Source organism: Azolla caroliniana, unplaced genomic scaffold (genome assembly GCF_043228905.1).
Source record: "Azolla caroliniana isolate FFs.n. ecotype wild unplaced genomic scaffold, voAzoCaro1.0.p SCAF_3, whole genome shotgun sequence".
Lineage (NCBI taxonomy): Eukaryota > Viridiplantae > Streptophyta > Polypodiopsida > Salviniales > Salviniaceae > Azolla > Azolla caroliniana.
The window spans coordinates 19,685,224-19,703,300 of record NW_028230438.1 but is presented as its reverse complement, the minus strand read 5'-3'; the positions used below and the strand labels follow the sequence as shown (position 1 = coordinate 19,703,300).

The following is an 18,077-nucleotide window of genomic DNA, read 5'->3' as shown; positions in this document are numbered from 1 at the left end:
GCACAAATGGACATGCACATATGCTCATCACCCACCTTTGTTTGTAAGTAGAAAATCACTGTCTTATTATTTAAATGCAATGTTTTTGCAAATGTATCGATCAATGCATTGATGAATATGATGAAGCCAAATTTAGGCAGTCAATGCAAAAGTATGTGACAAATGAAAGGCATACAAAAACATGCATGCATGCCAGAGTGTTTTATGTATCAGAATTTGTTTATACCTGCAAAATCTAATCCAACTGCATGATTCAATGGAGATAATGGAGTTTTCTTCATTGTATTGACCGAATGGAATGAAATTTGTTGACCATCTGCTAGTAGAATTTATTTAGATAGATAATAACATGAATTTTTTTGTTGATGTTGTGTTGACATTTTTTGCTTTTTTGAAATCAGAGACACCAATTCATTGTGATGCATGAGAATCGAGGGAATGACCTTCTTGCAAATTTCATCGAGTCATGGGTTCCTTTAAAATGAGGTCAATTTAAAACTTTGTGATTGTAATTTCAATGGATTCTTTTATGCTGATTTGTATGTTGGCTTCTTCATTTCTCCCGTTCCTGTTGTGTCTTACCTGAAATAAATTCTTCTTATATGTAGTGGTAATTTGATTAGAGAGTTATCTAAATTATAGCGGTCATGGTATAGAAATGATTCGGATGGTTATTGTGTGTTTTTAGTTTGTTCAAAGGTTCCAGTTAATATTTGTTGGACATTGGTGATCGGGCATTGACAACATTCAATCAATGTCTCTTTATGGATTGGATGGTGGCAGATATGTATCGTGGAGCGTCTATTTCTTGTTAAGAGAAGAGTTTTCTCAGTGTGTTGTAACAAGTCTTTATATGATAAACACTCGTTTCATTCTCATGGACATATTTACCTTAACACTTTGGTTTGTAAAATTTTAAATCACTCTCTATGCTGTGAGGATGAATGACATGTCTTATCTCCAATCTATATATGCATGATGAAGTTATGTAATATTTGTCCAATCTTGAGTTGGCGAGGTAAGTGAACGATTCATTCCTCTTGCAACTTGTATGTTTGTGTGCAAATCTCTGTTTTTATTGTGCGCACGTTGAGATCAATCAGGAGTCACGGAATTGTTAAAGCATTTTGCTTGTGTTCTTTCATCAGCTTTAAAACTAGATGATTGACGCACAGTAAAAACTATCCCCATAGGATCAATGTGTTGCTCCTTAACATGCAAGCAATCATTGACAGTAAAAAGGTCTCTCCAAATATCTCCAATCTCGTTACAAATGTTGGGTTCCCATGTTTCTAACCCTTAAAAGAAGAGTATAACACCACTAGTCTATTAAATAACCACCATTTTGTTTGTGCTTCTTAAAATTATATATGTGCATATTATCTTTCAAGGGCTGCATATCCACCAGAAATTCAGGCACAAAAGGCCTTCCATAAGGAGAATCGAGACCTTGTGAAGGTTGCAACCTAGGTATGTGTAGGAATTCTAGTATTGATTTTGTTACCCATACTTCAGTAGTGTTAAACACCATCAATTTAGTGTTATCAATGCTAACAGAAAACTGAAAAAATTTGTGTAAAAAATGACAATAAAGTATCTCGATGTCTTTGTAGTCTCTAGAGGGTCAGTATGTAGTACAACGTTATCAACATATATCAATATATTATGGTTGTGCTTGCAAGGCATGCTCTTGAGCCTCCCAATCCTCTTATGTAATTATGATTGTAGGTGTTGTGTTTAGGCAATTAGAGGTGGAGGACAATGCAAACCGATGCAACTATTTAAGACTTGGTTGAATGGTGGAATTTGTGTAATGGTTGGGGTGTGCAATAGAGATTGATGACGGAACTTAAAAGAGGAGTGAAGATTGAAATTATTAACAGTAGAGATTGTTGTTTATAATTGTTTGGAACTTGTCTTGTCATTGATTGCAAACACTTTGTATTTTGTTAACATTAATGGAATGGACTTACTCGGTCTTGGTATCTTTTTGTATTTATGGTATGCACATGGTAACCATACCAAAGTCACAAGGCAAGCCGCGAGAGATAGTGAGGAATGCTCATTTGGGGCTCCACATTGTGCCAAAGAAAGATGAGTAACTTTCAACATTGTAATGTTGTAAACCACTTCGTTGATATTCTTAAAGTAATTTATTTGAAAAAGTTAAAGAGAAAAAAAATGCACATTGAATAACATGAAAGAGAATTAAGCCCATTCTTGAGAAAAAGCATGTTTGTTTATCAATATGTATAGCTTTTGTTGACAAACATCCTCATAAAAATTTATCATTGTTCAAAAAAAGGCGATTTATCATTGAGTTTGAACATTTAATTTGACTACCATTACTTACCATGATCCCATTGAGAGGTTGCAATCTTTGTCTTTCTATGCTTGATATCTTCACTGTCAATAAAGAAAGTGATAAATTTTGTTCATGATGGTGGTTTTGCAAATCAAACCTTAAGAAAAAATATAGAATTTTAGGAGGCACTATATGTCCATATAGATTTAATAATGTTATGCGAACAAGTCTTTTTGAATTACAAATATGACTCCATGCCACCCAAGTATGGCCTCCAACTTTCTCTCTCGTTTTCATTGCATTTAGGTTGCTAACATTTCAATAGTTCTTTTAGACCATGGCAACAACAGTAAATAATAAAATACCATATGAATAATCTTTGATTGGATCACTTTATATCTCACATGAATTGATTGTGCTTGTAGATACATATGTTGGCATTTTGTCTCAAAATCCAATCTAGGAGCTTCACATTAGACATATCTCTCTTGATACAGTAACCTAAACAAGGGCGCATCACATCGTATTGCACTATTTACCTCGGTGCAACCAATATCCTCCAAAATTCTCCATGTACACACAACAAAAGCTATGAATATTGATCTTCAAAGTTGGGACTATAGAAAACAATTCCGACAATTGCATAATCTTGTTGATGTTGCATAAGGCTCCTAAAAACATAAAGTGATCATTTGCTAATGCTTGTGCTTTACAATTATAGAAGATTTTACCAATGGAAAGTATCAACACTTTATATGTAGCCATATGATGTAAGGTTACTAAAATAGGATGTGTCACTAAATCCTTGCTTGATTGATGCTATATAATATCACATTCATCAATTATGCCACGAGCCCCAATCACAAGAGAAGAAAAATACGAGTCTTCTTTGTGTCTGCATTACAATAGTATTTCACATGTATTTAATTCATTGAAACTTTTTACTCTAATTAATGAGTTAGTTTCATGTCATAATTCAAGATGTATAGTGAAAGACACCCGTAACAATTATTCTTTGCAAATAATTTACTTTACACTTCAAAAATAATGTCTGATTCGCTTGGTACATAATGTCTTGTTATTTATGAGATACATATGTGCAATAATTAAATTTGCTTGCTGGAATGATGTACATGAGTTTATTCAACATTAAAAGGAATTCATATAGAATGTTGCTTTTATAACAGTCATCATTTCGAAATGTGATACATCTATTTGTGATAAATGACTTTTTTTTCCATCAAGTCAACTAGCATCTAGATAATGTATTTTGGTGCTATAACAATAATGAATTGTCACTAGTAACTACTAACTAGGATATCATTGACATATCCCAACTAGTGGACAAATATTTGTGCCAATCTCTATTTTTATTGTGTGCATGTTGAGATCAATCAAGAGTTACGTAATTGTTGAAGCATTTCTCTTGTATTCCTTCATCAACTTTAAAATTAGATGATTGGAACAAGTAAAATCTATCCCCATAGGATTGATGTTTTTCTCCTTAGCATGCAAGCAATCATAGAGAATAAAGGTTTCTCTGAATCTCTCTATTAGAAAGATGAGTAACTTTCAATGTTGTAATGTTGTAAACCACTTTGTTGACATTCTTAAGTAATTCAAATCGAAGAAGTTCCAGACCAAAAAACACACATTGAATAACATGAAAGAGAAGCAAACCCATACTTGAGGAAAAGCACATTTGTCGATCAACACATAGGGTTGTCAACAAACATCCTCTTAAAAATTTATCATTGTTCAAAAGCAATTTCATTGTTTTGTTAACTTCTTGTTGATGGGTTAAAAAGTAAAACTAGCTACAATGGGAAGACTTATGGGTGTATTCCATTAGATTTAATGCATGTCACTTTTGCACACGGTGGATAAGTTGGAACTAGTTGCATGAAAAATGGAAGTACAAAATTGGACTGAAATAAGCAATGCCATAAATGTAGACAACAAATAAAAACCTAGATGTGTATGAAATTTGTGAATCCTTAGGGAGCAAGCTCAACCCACCAAACACTTCTATGGAAAGCAAATAAGTCCACCCAAGGTTTGCCAATAAGATTTTAAGCACATGAAGCAAGAGAACAAATTGAAATAAAAACGAAACAAAATAGGTAAAAAATATGAGTAAAAGAAAGAAATTCTAGCTCTTTCTTCCATTAATTTGTTCATAAAAGAGCATCAAATAAGTTGTTACGAACTATCATTTGTAATGGAATCTCTCATTTGTTAGGCTTCAATGAGCTATCATTTGGTAAGTCCAGTTCTCAAAAGTGAGATAAATAAGCTCATCAAGGGTCCTTTATATACATTGTTGCTAGAAACTTATTTGCTATTATCATAAAAAATTTAATCGCTTATTGCTTGGCATAATTGTACACAATGACACAATGAATAATGGTAAGTATTTCTTTGTCTTTTGCCGAAAAGTCACATTACAAACCACATGACTTGAATATGCTATATAGTTTCGAAAATGGAGATTCCAATTGACATCTAGAATAGTTACATCCATTCATATCTAATGTTCCTTCGTATAAAGGGACACCTTATTGCATCTATTTACACTATCTATTTATTGGATATTACTCTACAATACCTAGGTTAAACCTTGGCACAACCATAGGACAAACCTTTTAGAGTAGGCAAACCTTGAATTCTTCTTCTTTTTTGCAAATTTGTTTGTGGCATGATCCCTCTTCTATGTTCACCTTTGAATGATTGATGGTAGTTCAAATGGCCAACTAGGAAACTTATAAGGTCTTCACAATTGTCATTGAAGTAAACTGTGTTTTTGGGGAGTATATTGCTTTGCATCATTGTTGTCGCTTTGATTGCTTTGCATCCAATTTCTTCACTAAATCATTGGCACGTGGAACCATACATTTGAATGTCCCAAATCTCATTAATGCTATTTGTTGCATCTAGATTAGGTCTTGACTACTAACTTTCCTGGGCAATGTTTCTCATGTTTTTTTCCATCTTTTTTAGAGTCTTTGTTAAGTCTTAGTTATCTATGTTCAGAAGCATCAATGTTCCACATAGTGCAATAATATCCTAAATCAACTTTTGTTGTTAGAATGTTAATGTATATAAAGCATCCACTTGGAGAGGGAAGGCATATAGTCAAAGCCAATGTCATCTACTTAGAGTGTGAACATACATCGAGAATGAGAGTGTCCGCATGGAGGGATAACATTTATATGAAGTGGATGATGTCCACTTGGAGTAAGAGCATGAAACCATAGTATGCGGCTATCTACTTGAAAAGAAAGGATGGACCAAAGCAAGAGTATCTCCTCTTAATACAAGTGTAATTTACTTGGAACTTTGCATTTACTTGAAGTGGATGTTGTCCAGTTGGAGTAAGAGCATGAAACCATATTATGAGGCTATCTATTTGAAAAGAAAGGATGGACCAAAGCAAGAGTATCTCCTCTTAATACAAGTGTAATTCACTTGAGACTTTGCATTTACTTGAAGTGGACGATGTCCACTTGGAGTAAGAGCACAAAACCATAGTACGAGGTTATCTACTTGAAAAGAAAGGATGGACCAAAACAAGAGTATCTCCTCTTAATACAAGTGTAATTCACTTGGGACTTTGCATTTACTTGAAATGGATGATGTCCACTTGGAGTAAGAGCATGAAACCAGGGTATGATGCTATCTATTTGAAAAGAAAGGATCAATGAAAGCAAGAGTATCTCTTCGTAATACAAGTGTTATTTGCTTGGGACTTGAGGATACCTTCCGAAACAATGTTATCAACTATAAACTCACTAAGTACTTAAAAACAATCAATAATAAGAAGAATTCCCCCAAAGTTTTAATTGGAAGCAAAAGGCGGGACTCAAACTCTTATAATTAACTTGTATTGGGCCACCCAAGCATACTATATTAGACTAGACCCAAAGCACATGATCTTAATTGAAAGGGTAGGGAGTTTAGGAATCACAAATATATGCCTAATGTTAACTATAGGATCAAGTAGAATCATAGGAACAAGCGCTAAGAAGTAAGGAAGGAATAAATGTCCTATGATGTGTGAATGCAAGAAAGTAGAAGCCTAACGAGATGTATGGGAGTCTATACATGCACTTATGAGATGTATGGGAGTCTATACGAGATGTATGGGATTATCCATACCCTAATCGAAGGTTCCTAATATTTATGTGAAGGCATGTGAACCAACAAGTGGTAGGGGTCTCCTCGCCAACACATCATTGTGGGCAGATAGATCCACATGGAGCTCAAACAAAAAAAAAAGGTCAATCAAAGGTATAGAAGATAAAAGATATAATCATGTTAAGATGAAGAATGATCTTATGTAGCTAGGGAAGAGAAGGTGGATACTAAAGGCATATTGCACCTATCGTTAAGCACAATAAAAGAACAACGGGTTAGACTATTAGTTTATAACCATGGTAATTCTTAATCTAATGAATATGGTGCTGCATAACTTTGACTCTAATGAGCTAGTGAGAAAAATAGGTTGTATTGTGTGCTTGATACAAGTCCCTCATCCTCCAAAGGACTAACAATAATTGTGAGGTTTTGGGTTCAAAACCTACAAAGCATTCAATGCGAAGGACACGTAGCGTCTTGGCACATGTTTATGTGGATGAAAATGGTACACAATGTTGCGTACCTTTGAATGATCTACATTAATGATATCCAAAGTAACTTGATATGTTACATTGACAATGAAGGTAGTGGTATTTTATATGTGGTCCTTCATTATGATTGTTAATTGTTAATGTGCAAAGATGCATAACCTTACCTGAGGTTGTAGGAATTCACTAACCTTGTGATTAACTATATATATGTCATATATGAGCATCCCTAGGTTGCCAATGACTTGGACTGTTACTAGGGATGAGTATGTAATTATAAGAGAGAGAATTGGATAATACACAAGTAACCATTTTTATTATTAGCACATATAACTATTTTTTATTCGACGCAACCACGTGTGTATACACATCTAGATTCTAGACACTTGCATTTGTGATGACTTCTCTAAAGGAGATTTGTATTTAATCTACACTGAAGTGAAGGATAATTAATATTGTGGGGAGTAACGAAGGCACTTCAAAAGTAGGACTTCACCTTAATGTTAGCACCTTAATCATATTTCCTCATAGAGCCATGTATATACCACTTAGCTTCATCTTAATTTAGGAAGAATCCAATGAATGTTTCCTCGTAAAACCAAATAGCCTCAATTTCAGCAATTCCCTTGTCCTCAATTTTATTTAATCACATAAATGCTTACAAGTTTACAACAATCAAACCATGACATTAGGATAGCTTATGAGGAATGTTAAAAACATAGCCCTCCTATATATGAAAATAACAACTATATCGTCAACATTTTGAGAACATCCAAAATTGCACACGATAAAAAAGCTGATACGTTAACCTTACATTATTTATCTTAATTAAGCAACTTACCAAAATACTATATCGCTAATATACTCTAATCTAGTTCTCTAATTTAATAGCTATTAACTATTTAATATATGGCATACGTTGGTCGTTTCCTACTCACCTCCCACCCTCCCTTCGTTGTAGGCCACAGGATCCGGCTTGTACTAGCCGGTGGTGATGCAAGACACTAGTTTATAGCTGTAGGTACCTACTTACATTAAGTAGTCAGTTTAAAAGGATATGTGCGTAGTCTCATATTCTTGAACTCAGTTGGAGGGTGATTCCCCGATTTATGCATAAGCCACCTTGTATAGTCTTTCTGTAATAATCTCTCCTAACTAATGGGAAAGTAGCTTCTTTTTGGAAAAAAAAAACTATTATAGATCTCCTTATTAAGGACACTTAAAAGGTTAATACAAAATCTATATTTTGATTGAGGGCATACTTGTTTTTATGTTTAGTTCCATATCTAAACATAAAGTAGTTTACATGCCAAGACCAAATTATAGTTTTTGGCTCCACAAGCCTTCTCATGTTTCATAAATTAAACCATGTCGTATCCCGTAGTTTTACCCTCAATATGTGATGTTGTTTATATCATAATTTTTTATATTTGAGTAACATTGCGACCATTATATCTCTCACAAAGTCCCGATTTGAACAATAATATTGGATCATTCAATTGAGTAGCATGAGGTTATTCGAAAGATCATGATAATACCATAATCATGATTCACGAATATGGAATCACAAATGATAACTCTCACATTAGCCTTATTCAAAAGATCAATAATAGCATAACTAGTGATTCCCGAGTATTGATGACTATATCAACACGGGTTTTACATGAAATTGTACAAAAACAATCTCAACATCGCAATCTAAACTATTTCTACAAAGTCATTGCATATAGTTGGATTGTCGAGGAAATAAGTGTATGCCACATACCAAGGGATAGTTGTTGATGAGTCAACAAGACATGGAAATATTGAAGTAGCTCATAGAAATTATAATTTTACATAAATAGGGAGAAATATTTATGGTGAGTTTTAACTTTTGATATGTAATGGTGAGTTTTAACTTTTGATATGTGAGCTTTGCTATGATTTTCTTAATTCCAAGGAAGGATAGCCCTCGTTTAATGGATTTGAAATCATTATTTGATTGATGATCAATTAAGAGAGCCATCTTCTCTGTTGAAGTGTTGGATCATGCAAGCATTAGATGAGATACTTCATGTTGTTTAAAAATATGAAATAATAAGTGCCAAGAGGTTACGTGGTAAAGCACAATCTCCAAAACCTCTTCCTTAAGATTTATAGAAGAGGCTTTAAACACTTCCACAAAATTATCTATAAGAGAATTAAGATGGATAGGTAATTCAAAAGATTAACTTACTAGCATCTAAAGATCAAAATTCTAAACATAAACATGATGGTGTTAAGTGACAAAGCTCAAGCTTAACTTCGTAAATGTTAAACAACGGTTTAGGTCTCAAACTACTCGAGCATGATGTTGTGTTCATTATTAATAGAGATCATGCAGGCTCATGATAGCTTGGCTTTACAACATTCATCAACACATTCTTCGCAACATAATGAATGAAAACAAGAATGTGTCCCTAATACAATGAATGAAAGTGATAACATTGTCCCTTTAAAAGGCAAGATATCAACAAATTAGATTCCAAGCAAAAGAACTAGTTCCCTAGTCCAATGTCACTAAAATTTAAAGCCTCTTCCATTTTTGGACACATCGTATATAATTTGACAATTAAGTAGCGATAAAAAAGAACTAATATTTGGAAATCAAAATACTAAATGTAAATGTCCTTGAAATAGTAAACGATGTTATTGTTAGGGGAAACATCATTAAGATCATAATGCAAACATCTTAGAATATATACTTATTTATAGAAACATCACATAATAGAAACATTCATTTTTTCGAGGAAGTATTTCCAGCCTTTGAAGCAGATGATGCAACACCACGGGTAACACCTTTAGGTGGACCACCCTCTGCTCCTACCTTTGGAGCCTTTACATTGCTGCCTTGTTTCTTGGGTCCATCGGAAGCTGCCGCTTTTACACTCTTTCCCTTCCCAGACATGGTTTAGTTTACCTATTTGCAAATGCAATGTTTTATTAAACCAATCTATTCACTCATAGAACATTTTGTGTTTGTTTTGTTTCTAACATCTTAATCATTTAAGTTCTTCCAATGTTACCTTGCATACACATAGCCAATTGTTGTCACTATGCATGTAAGTGTGCTAATTTATTACCTTTAAAGAGAAGGTTGCAAGGCTTCTGTAAGTGTCTAACTGGAAGCACCTTTGAATTATGGTAAGAGCATTTAGATGATGATGATATATATAGTAGTAGCAACAAGGAACTAGAAAGGATAAATTATTTTGATTAGATTTTTAATCCTTTAGGGGTGCCCTGTCCCACTACAAATACTATAGTGCACATGAGCATATTAAGTGTCTGAAATTTCAAACCTTATATTGCCACTAATGATTTTAATTCCTGCGAACGCTCACCTAAAAATTCTCTTAAACCTTGACCAAAGTTTGTTTCAAGACCAATAATTCATCGAATAAAGTTTTTCTACTTTTTCATAATTAAACTCAATAATATACATGTGCAATATTTGTTCTGCAGAAAAACGAATTAATTCTTGTCCATGATGCACGTCGCCTTCAAAACTTCATCCCTTAATTCTAGGTTACAAGGTTTATGGGATTGCATACATTTCTATATTGTATATCAAATTGTTATCAACATTGCATTACCTTAGAATATTGTAGCATTTCCATGTAGTTGTGCCTTCCACCAATAATAGATCATTGACCATATAAGAAAGTAGGTAACCCCTACCGTTAAACCATGATTAGAAGTTAGAGGTGATGCTACAAGGCTTGAATCCTAAAATGGTTGCGGCATTAGTCCCCATCTTAAAAGGGAATAAAATACAAGCCTAACATGGTGTTAGAATACATGCACATGTGCATGAAGTTTCCTTTTAAAGGTTCCCTTCTTTTAGTATTAAGTGAAACTTGGAAGGTCATTACTGATGTCTCGGAATGTAATGGCACCAACAACTCAAAAAATTGGACTAACTGGGGTGTTTCAACTTTGCAGGTGAAAACCTATTAGAGATGGATTTGGTCTTTCAAGGGGCCCACTAAATTTAAATTCTCTTTAGATGGCAATTAGTGCACGCGACATTACCAATTGGCCAATCATTGAAAGGGAATGTAGCACCTAATCTCATGCAATGTGGTTTTTGCTATGCAATCAAGAGACTACCAAGCATGCCCTCTGGTCTTGTCCCATGGCTCAGCAAGTATGGAATAAAGTTCTTTCTTTATTCTTATCGATCAATGTTGGTTGCTTGTTCTCATGGGAGCGGTGGTGTGGGGAGTTTTACATTTCGGCTTGATGTTGTATGATGAAGACGATGTTCACGAGGCCATGCTGGTACACACTAGAAGACTGTTATTAGTTAGTCCATTTCAGCAACCTCAAAAGTAGGTGCGATCCGTCCATGTTTGGAAAACAATGACTATGGTAATGTTATGGGTATTATGGAATGTAGATGTAGTCGACTTTATGATGCAACAAATCTTGGTCCTTCAGATGTATTGCTCGAGATATGCGAGAAATGATGTTAGTTGTCCGTGGGCAGTATGATAATATGCATGGTTCTCCAGAAAATGTTCATAAGAGAAGGAAGAAGCTTCTTCACTTATGGAGAAAGTTGCCCCTCTTTGTAGTGTCACACCAAGGGCCTCAATGGAATTATCAACTTCCATGGACCCATTCTTGAATATCAGTACACCATGGCAATGTACAAGATCAAGTTTCAACACTTCTTTATAAGTTGTTTTTGTATGTAGAAGTTTTGGTGTACATACAATGTCTTTTATTCTACATTGTAAGCCTCTAGGCAGATAACTTCAAAATGTAGTCTTCAGATGTTTTGTAATGCTATTGAAGAAAATCTTTCAAAAAAAAAGAGAGGTTTTCTTTTAACACCAAGGCAACATTGTTCATTCATTTACCATACCAACATTCTCCACATAGATAAGCACTAATTAAGTACTTGAATGCGTGAGTATTAAGTTGTCTTCTATGTTTATGGGAATTTGGGACTACAACATTATTGAGGTGACTTGTCATGCTAAACATAGCACTTGAGTTTAAGATGATTCAATTTACATTCTCACTCCCTCAAAGTTGTTTCCACAAGGTCAGTATCGAAGTCAAAGACCTCTCTTATAACAAACGAGATACCACTAACCATGTAACAAAATTGTATAGCTGGTGTCGTCCAACCATAGGATCCACTTCAACTGTCTACAACAATCATCACACATGCCCATAGCCACAATAGCAACCACAACTACTTTATTAATGAGAACCATTGGGTGATTTTGAACATACAATTTGGGGATCAACATCTTTTGTGATCCTCTTCTAACACCTCTAACCCATTGTTCAACTTCAACTAGGTCATTGTGCCAAATAACAAGAGAACTAACAACATTGTGAGCACATTTGATGTCATTTGTAGTAGATGGACTCCAAATCCATTGTGTCGTACATGCAAGCTTCATTAACCCATTCCAATGTCATTGCAAGTTATCCAAATTATAGTTCCTCAATTAATCCATTTGGAAATAAACCATGTATTACTCCAATGGTAAGTATTGGGATAAGGGATGGTGCTAGGGAATACATCACAAGGTAAGTAAGCCATCTATTTGAATGGGGCTTGGTTGTCAATTACTCAACCTAAATAGTTGAGTTTAGCGTATCACTGAGCAACCAAGCAACCACATGGCACAACAAGCTCCAACCTAGCCATTGCCCATGGTCCTGAAAGACTTCCTATGGATTCTTCCCTCAAGGAAACCCCAGGTAGTTTAATAGTGTTGAGTGACAAGCTCAACATGAGCCGAATCAGGTGAAGAAGCCGAGAGCCAGATTAGACGAAGGCCGATTCGACTAGGTCCGAATTAGCTGAATTAGACGAAAGTCGAATTGGTTGGTCGAGTCGGATGGAATTGTTAAATATGATCAATGATCAGCCCCAAGTTGTAAATCTATCCCCATATGTGCTCTTAGAGTGCACATTTCGTGATAGCACCCCAAATGAGGAGCGGCTAGTGTGCAACTCGACCATATGGGTTGATAAGGTGTTAATCTAGGAAATCGTAGATGCGTAGGACACAATGGATTTAGGAAAGAGTGAAATAGGTAATAGGATTGGCTAATCAAGTCAACTAGAATATTTTGTGGGCAAGTTACGATGTACTTAAGTCTTGAAGTATGTGCCATTGACTTCAAGATAAGTACTATCTAGCACTAGCCTGTATCTAGGGAGTTGGGTCATATTAAATGACAAGTCAGTTGACAGAAAAGGAATATCTCCACTACTATCAACTGACTTGCACATTTAATGTTATAGTCAGACCAAAAATAGAATATAATCCACTTTCTTACACAATGGTTGGATTGATCATCAGTCCCCACTAATCTTTGTAGTGAGTTGGTCCAGATCCCATCTAAGCTCTAATGTGTGAGCGCATGGGTGAACTACCATTGTGAGCTACTCTCATATGTAATAGAAGTTTTGTTTTCATATATCCATCATTGTGGTTGTAACTCTATATACCTATCTAATCGATTCTCAATATTTCTAACAGGAATCCCACAGGTCGTTAGATAGCCTAGATGCCTATTTTAGTAAATAGACCTATTATAGGCTCATTCATGAGCATTAAAGTATTGATAGTACTTGTGTCAGCCCACTCATCAAGGCTTGTATAAAAAAATGCTCTATGAGCACATTGTATGTACTGAGTACTACATTATTCTTGTAATAGAAGATTTTTTGTGTCTGCTCATTTAGTCTCTCTCTCTCTCTCTCTCTCTCTCTCTCTCTCTCTCTCTCTCTCCTAATCTGTGTTTACCTAACTGTTTGTTTTCTGTTGTCCGGCCGAGCTGGTTGTGTTCGCACATAACGCTTCCGCATACGTAACCATTTTACATGGTATCAGAGCGTGAGGGTTAGAAGAATCCTTTGCAACCGACGACGAACAAGCATAGAGACGAGCCTTCGTCTTCCGGAGAAGAAAAGACAAGAACATGGACAGAGGCATGGGAAGCTCACTTCCGACATAAAAACTTGATAGGAGCAACTACGCATCTTGGTCGTACGAGATGCACCAATACTTGCTTGGACACAGGTACTAGAGTTACATCGAAGGAGCAAATGATGCAGCACCAGAGTCGACACACAAAGGTTTTTCGGCTTGGGAACAAGTAGCGAGCAGAGTCATGTATTGCTTTGGATCTTGTGAGCAGAGTCCTATACTGCTTGGGAACAGGTAGCGAGCGACCAATTATTGAGTTATGTCTGGGATGCCAAGATGCTAGAAGATGCGTAGGCGAATCTCAAACGGATTTTCGCTACGAGCACAATGGCTAGGAAGTTGCAGCTCAGACATGAACTCAGCAATGTCCGGTAGAAAGATTTGTATGTGGTCGACTACACTGCCCAGATCAAGGAGATCTACGACTCCCTCGCCTCCATCAACATGACCATCGAGGAGGACGAAATGGCGCAGGTCTGCCTCAGAGGGCTAGCGTTTAGATTCAGATCATTCCGAATGGTGGTCTGCGTAAGAGAGAATATGTCGTTCTTCTTCGAGTTGCAGTCCCCTGGAAGTGGACGAATTGGAAACAACCAACTCAGCCGGGAGTGGTAACAGATTGGAGACAGATGATCCAGTAGAGAAGAGTGATTTGGAAGAGGTGAATCACATGAGGGCCAAGCAAACAAGGAGACAACCGAAGCCGATGTCGATATGGAGAAGTCGATGGGTCGAGGGACGCCAATACCGCAACAACAAGGGAGCTGATAAGGGCCTGCAGAGCATACATGCCGATCGTAGGGGTCGAGGTGCGCGGAACTGGACAGGTCAAGAAGCATTGGACCAGAAGGGTCGTGGGACACGGGACCGGACTGGACGAGGAGCGCGAGCAAGGCGTGAAGATGCCAGGAGAAGCTAGAGGTTAGAACCGGTTGGAGCTGACACATCAGGACCTCAAGTTGAGCTTGAGGGGGAGTGTTGAGTGACAAGCTCAACATGGGCCGAATCGGATGAAGAAGCCGAGAGCTGGATCAGATGAAGGCCGATTGACTAGGTCCGAATTGATCAAATAAGCTGAAAGCCGAATCGGCTGGTAGGCCGAATAAGTTGGTATGCCAAATCGGTTGGTTGAGTCGGATGGAATCCAACAAGTCATTAGATAGCCTAGATGCCTATTTTAGTAAATAGGCCTATTATAGGCTAATCAGTGTCAGGCTCATTCATGAGCATTAAAGTATATATAGTACTTGTGTCATCCCACTCGTCAGGGCTTGTATAAAAAAGTGCTCTATGAGCACATTGTATGTACTGAGTATTGTGTTATTCTTGTAATAGAAAGTTTTTTGTGTCTGCTCTCTCCTTCTCTCTCTCTCTCTCTCTCCTAATTTGTGTTTACATAACTGTCTGTTTTCTGTTGTCTGGTCGAGCCGGCAGTGTTCGCATATAACGCTTCCGCATACGTAATCGTTTTACAAATACAAATTTATCAAGTCAACAAGGGATCAATGCCTTTGCCATCTACTTTCATTGACTCCTCATATGTTGCCCACTTGTTTTTAAGGTCTTCCTTAAAAGCACATTCTATTGGTGTTGTGGAATCCCCTACAAACTACTCTTCTTGGCGTCTCAAACAAAACCATCAAGCATTGATGGGGCATGTCCTCGACATGAACCAAATGTAGATGATTCATATTTTACCATGAATATGATAAACCAAACATGTCTCATTGATCAAGATCTCCATATTTTCCAATCAATTCAATGCATAATGTCTCAACATTGATCACTCTACCACCAAGTTACTATATGTTACAAATTTAATGCATTCTTTGTCATTCCTAAATGCAATGGTTGAGTGTCGCAAGTGTAAATTATTGGCCAAAACTATGGCCAATATCCTCCTTCTGGAACTAGTAACTAGTCATTATCTAGTATGACCACCTAGGAGGAAGTCACAATTAGAATGGGGGATTAACTATGACAACGACAACAAATAAAATAAAATAGGAAATTGTACAAGATTATGGAAAAGAAAAGGTTAACTTTCCATTATATACAAGAGTTCGATATGTTGACGAAGTGTTGCCATGTATGCCTATTAATTCAGTACAAAATGGGGTGCTTTGGGAGGCGATTAGTTCCATAACCTTATGGGGTTTGTGGACTAGTAGATGTCGAAGGATATTTCAACAAATTCAATGGAATGTTGTGGATGTAGTCAAGGAGATTTGGTTGACCTTGGTGCATACACTAAAAGGAGAATATGATGCTATCAAAGCGATTCAGATGTAGGCTTTCGAAAGCAAGAGGTTTTTAAGAAGAGATGGGAAAGGAAGAATGTATTCTGGATGGTTAATGGTTGTATACGTTGAAGGTATCAACCACCTCTCTGTGTATTTCCTCCACTGACAACTGCTTTGGGGGTTATGTATGTCAATGGCAGTCTAAGAGCGGTTGAAAAGGTAAACATCTATGTTGAAGTATCATGTAAATAGCTTTAGACATAATATAAACCATTGTTGGAAAAAATAAAATAGGAAACCATAGTCTTGTGTGCCATACCACATTTATGATAGTAGTGGATGTCACTAGTATTGAGCCCTACACCATGATTATGATTGTGAAATATGTTTGTTCCTACCATGTCTCTTATTGCAAACCAATAGTAAGAAGAAAATTGTCCCTACCATGACTTAGACTAGGATTATGATTACAATGAGATTCATTTCATGCACGTATATAATTCGTATTGTTGGGATTGGCAACCACTCCTTGACCAATGGACTCGAACCCTAAAATGCAAGCTTGTAGCCATATACTTCCTAACATCATTGTCATCATCTTTGGTATAAGAAATCCAACCCTCACCTCTTGCTCAATTCGAGTGCCCCCCCAACCAAAACAAGTAACTAATTGATTACAAGGGGATGAGGCCAACTCTAAAAATTTAATCAGAGCTTGCATGGTTGACTTGGTGCATGTCACCACACAACAATAAAATCACACAAACAAAGCTTTGAAATAGCAAGAGTTAATCAATTCACAAGATCAATAACGAGTTTCCAATGTAAACATCAAGAATATGAAAAGGTGAAATTGGTTTTCACCATGGAAGAATGCAGAAATGTGGAGTTAAAAGACGACAAAAACGGCTTATCGTCTACTACAATGAGGTTAGTTAGCATGGCCTCACAAGATTTAATGGCGAACCATGCAATGTCACTAGCCCTCATGGAAGGTTCGGTATCCATTACTTTGAAACATGTCTTAGTGTTGCAATGCAACAACACACTCAAGATCATACTTCACTAACCCTTAGTGTTGGTCAACCATGTTGTAGGCCACACACTATCTCTACTTCACTAATCCCACTAATATGCCCCTGTTTTGGATGAAATCTAGCTTGAGGAGATTATTTGGACATAGATGGCATGTTGCAACTAGACAATTTTGCAAAGGTATTACCTTCTCCTTTCCATTGGGAGATGGTCGACTTGGTGGATGATCGCAAGGATATATTTGTTTGGTCCTACTAGAATATGCAGTGTTAATTAGACCGCAAATTATGGTATTGACATAAACTCTAGCCGAAGGACAATTCAACAATGTCATTATGGATGGCTTGAACTACATGGTGATTTTACAAAAGGAAATTGACAAGTTGCTCCAAGTTTGCTTCATCCAATTTGTGAGAGATGCCACGTGGCTAGCACCAATTGTCATTCTCCCTCATCAAACTGCCAAAACACATGCCTAAAGGGATGACCATTGAAATGCTACAAGAAAATAATCCACATCAAGGCGTATTATTCCGAAATAAATAATGGATAGTGAAGCAAGGTATCCCACGTTGTACTAACATGGTTATTTTTGCCTGAAGGTGTAAGCCTACCGAAAATGAGTCCAATATTTGAGAATGGGATCTAGTTCGCATGTTGTGAATCGAACCTATACATACATGGGCCAATGGAAATTTCCCTTAGGTTTGAGTGGCAAAAACTCTCACGGTATGATTGTATGTCCTCTTACATATAAGTGTGTTTCTCAAAAAATGTTTCAAACATACATATATGCATGGTAACTAATTAATTACAAATACTTTTGACGAATATCTTACATGATGAGTTCGATATTTAAGTATAAAGAAATGTTTATTCATGTATT

General features: G+C 36.4%; 2 long non-coding RNA genes across 2 annotated transcripts; one reads left to right on the top strand and one right to left on the bottom strand.

Annotated features, from left to right (window-relative positions):
- Positions 1 to 6: 6 nt before the first annotated feature.
- LOC147866427 (uncharacterized) lies at positions 7 to 987 on the top strand. The gene is made up of 2 exons (XR_015529493.1): positions 7 to 486; positions 689 to 987. It is a non-coding gene; the product is annotated as an uncharacterized LOC147866427 (long non-coding RNA).
- Positions 988 to 9,525: 8,538 nt separating this feature from the next.
- Positions 9,526 to 10,204, bottom strand: LOC147866426 (uncharacterized). The gene is made up of 2 exons (XR_015529492.1): positions 10,032 to 10,204; positions 9,526 to 9,868 (listed from the first exon to the last, which is right to left on the bottom strand). It is a non-coding gene; the product is annotated as an uncharacterized LOC147866426 (long non-coding RNA).
- Positions 10,205 to 18,077: the final 7,873 nt, after the last annotated feature.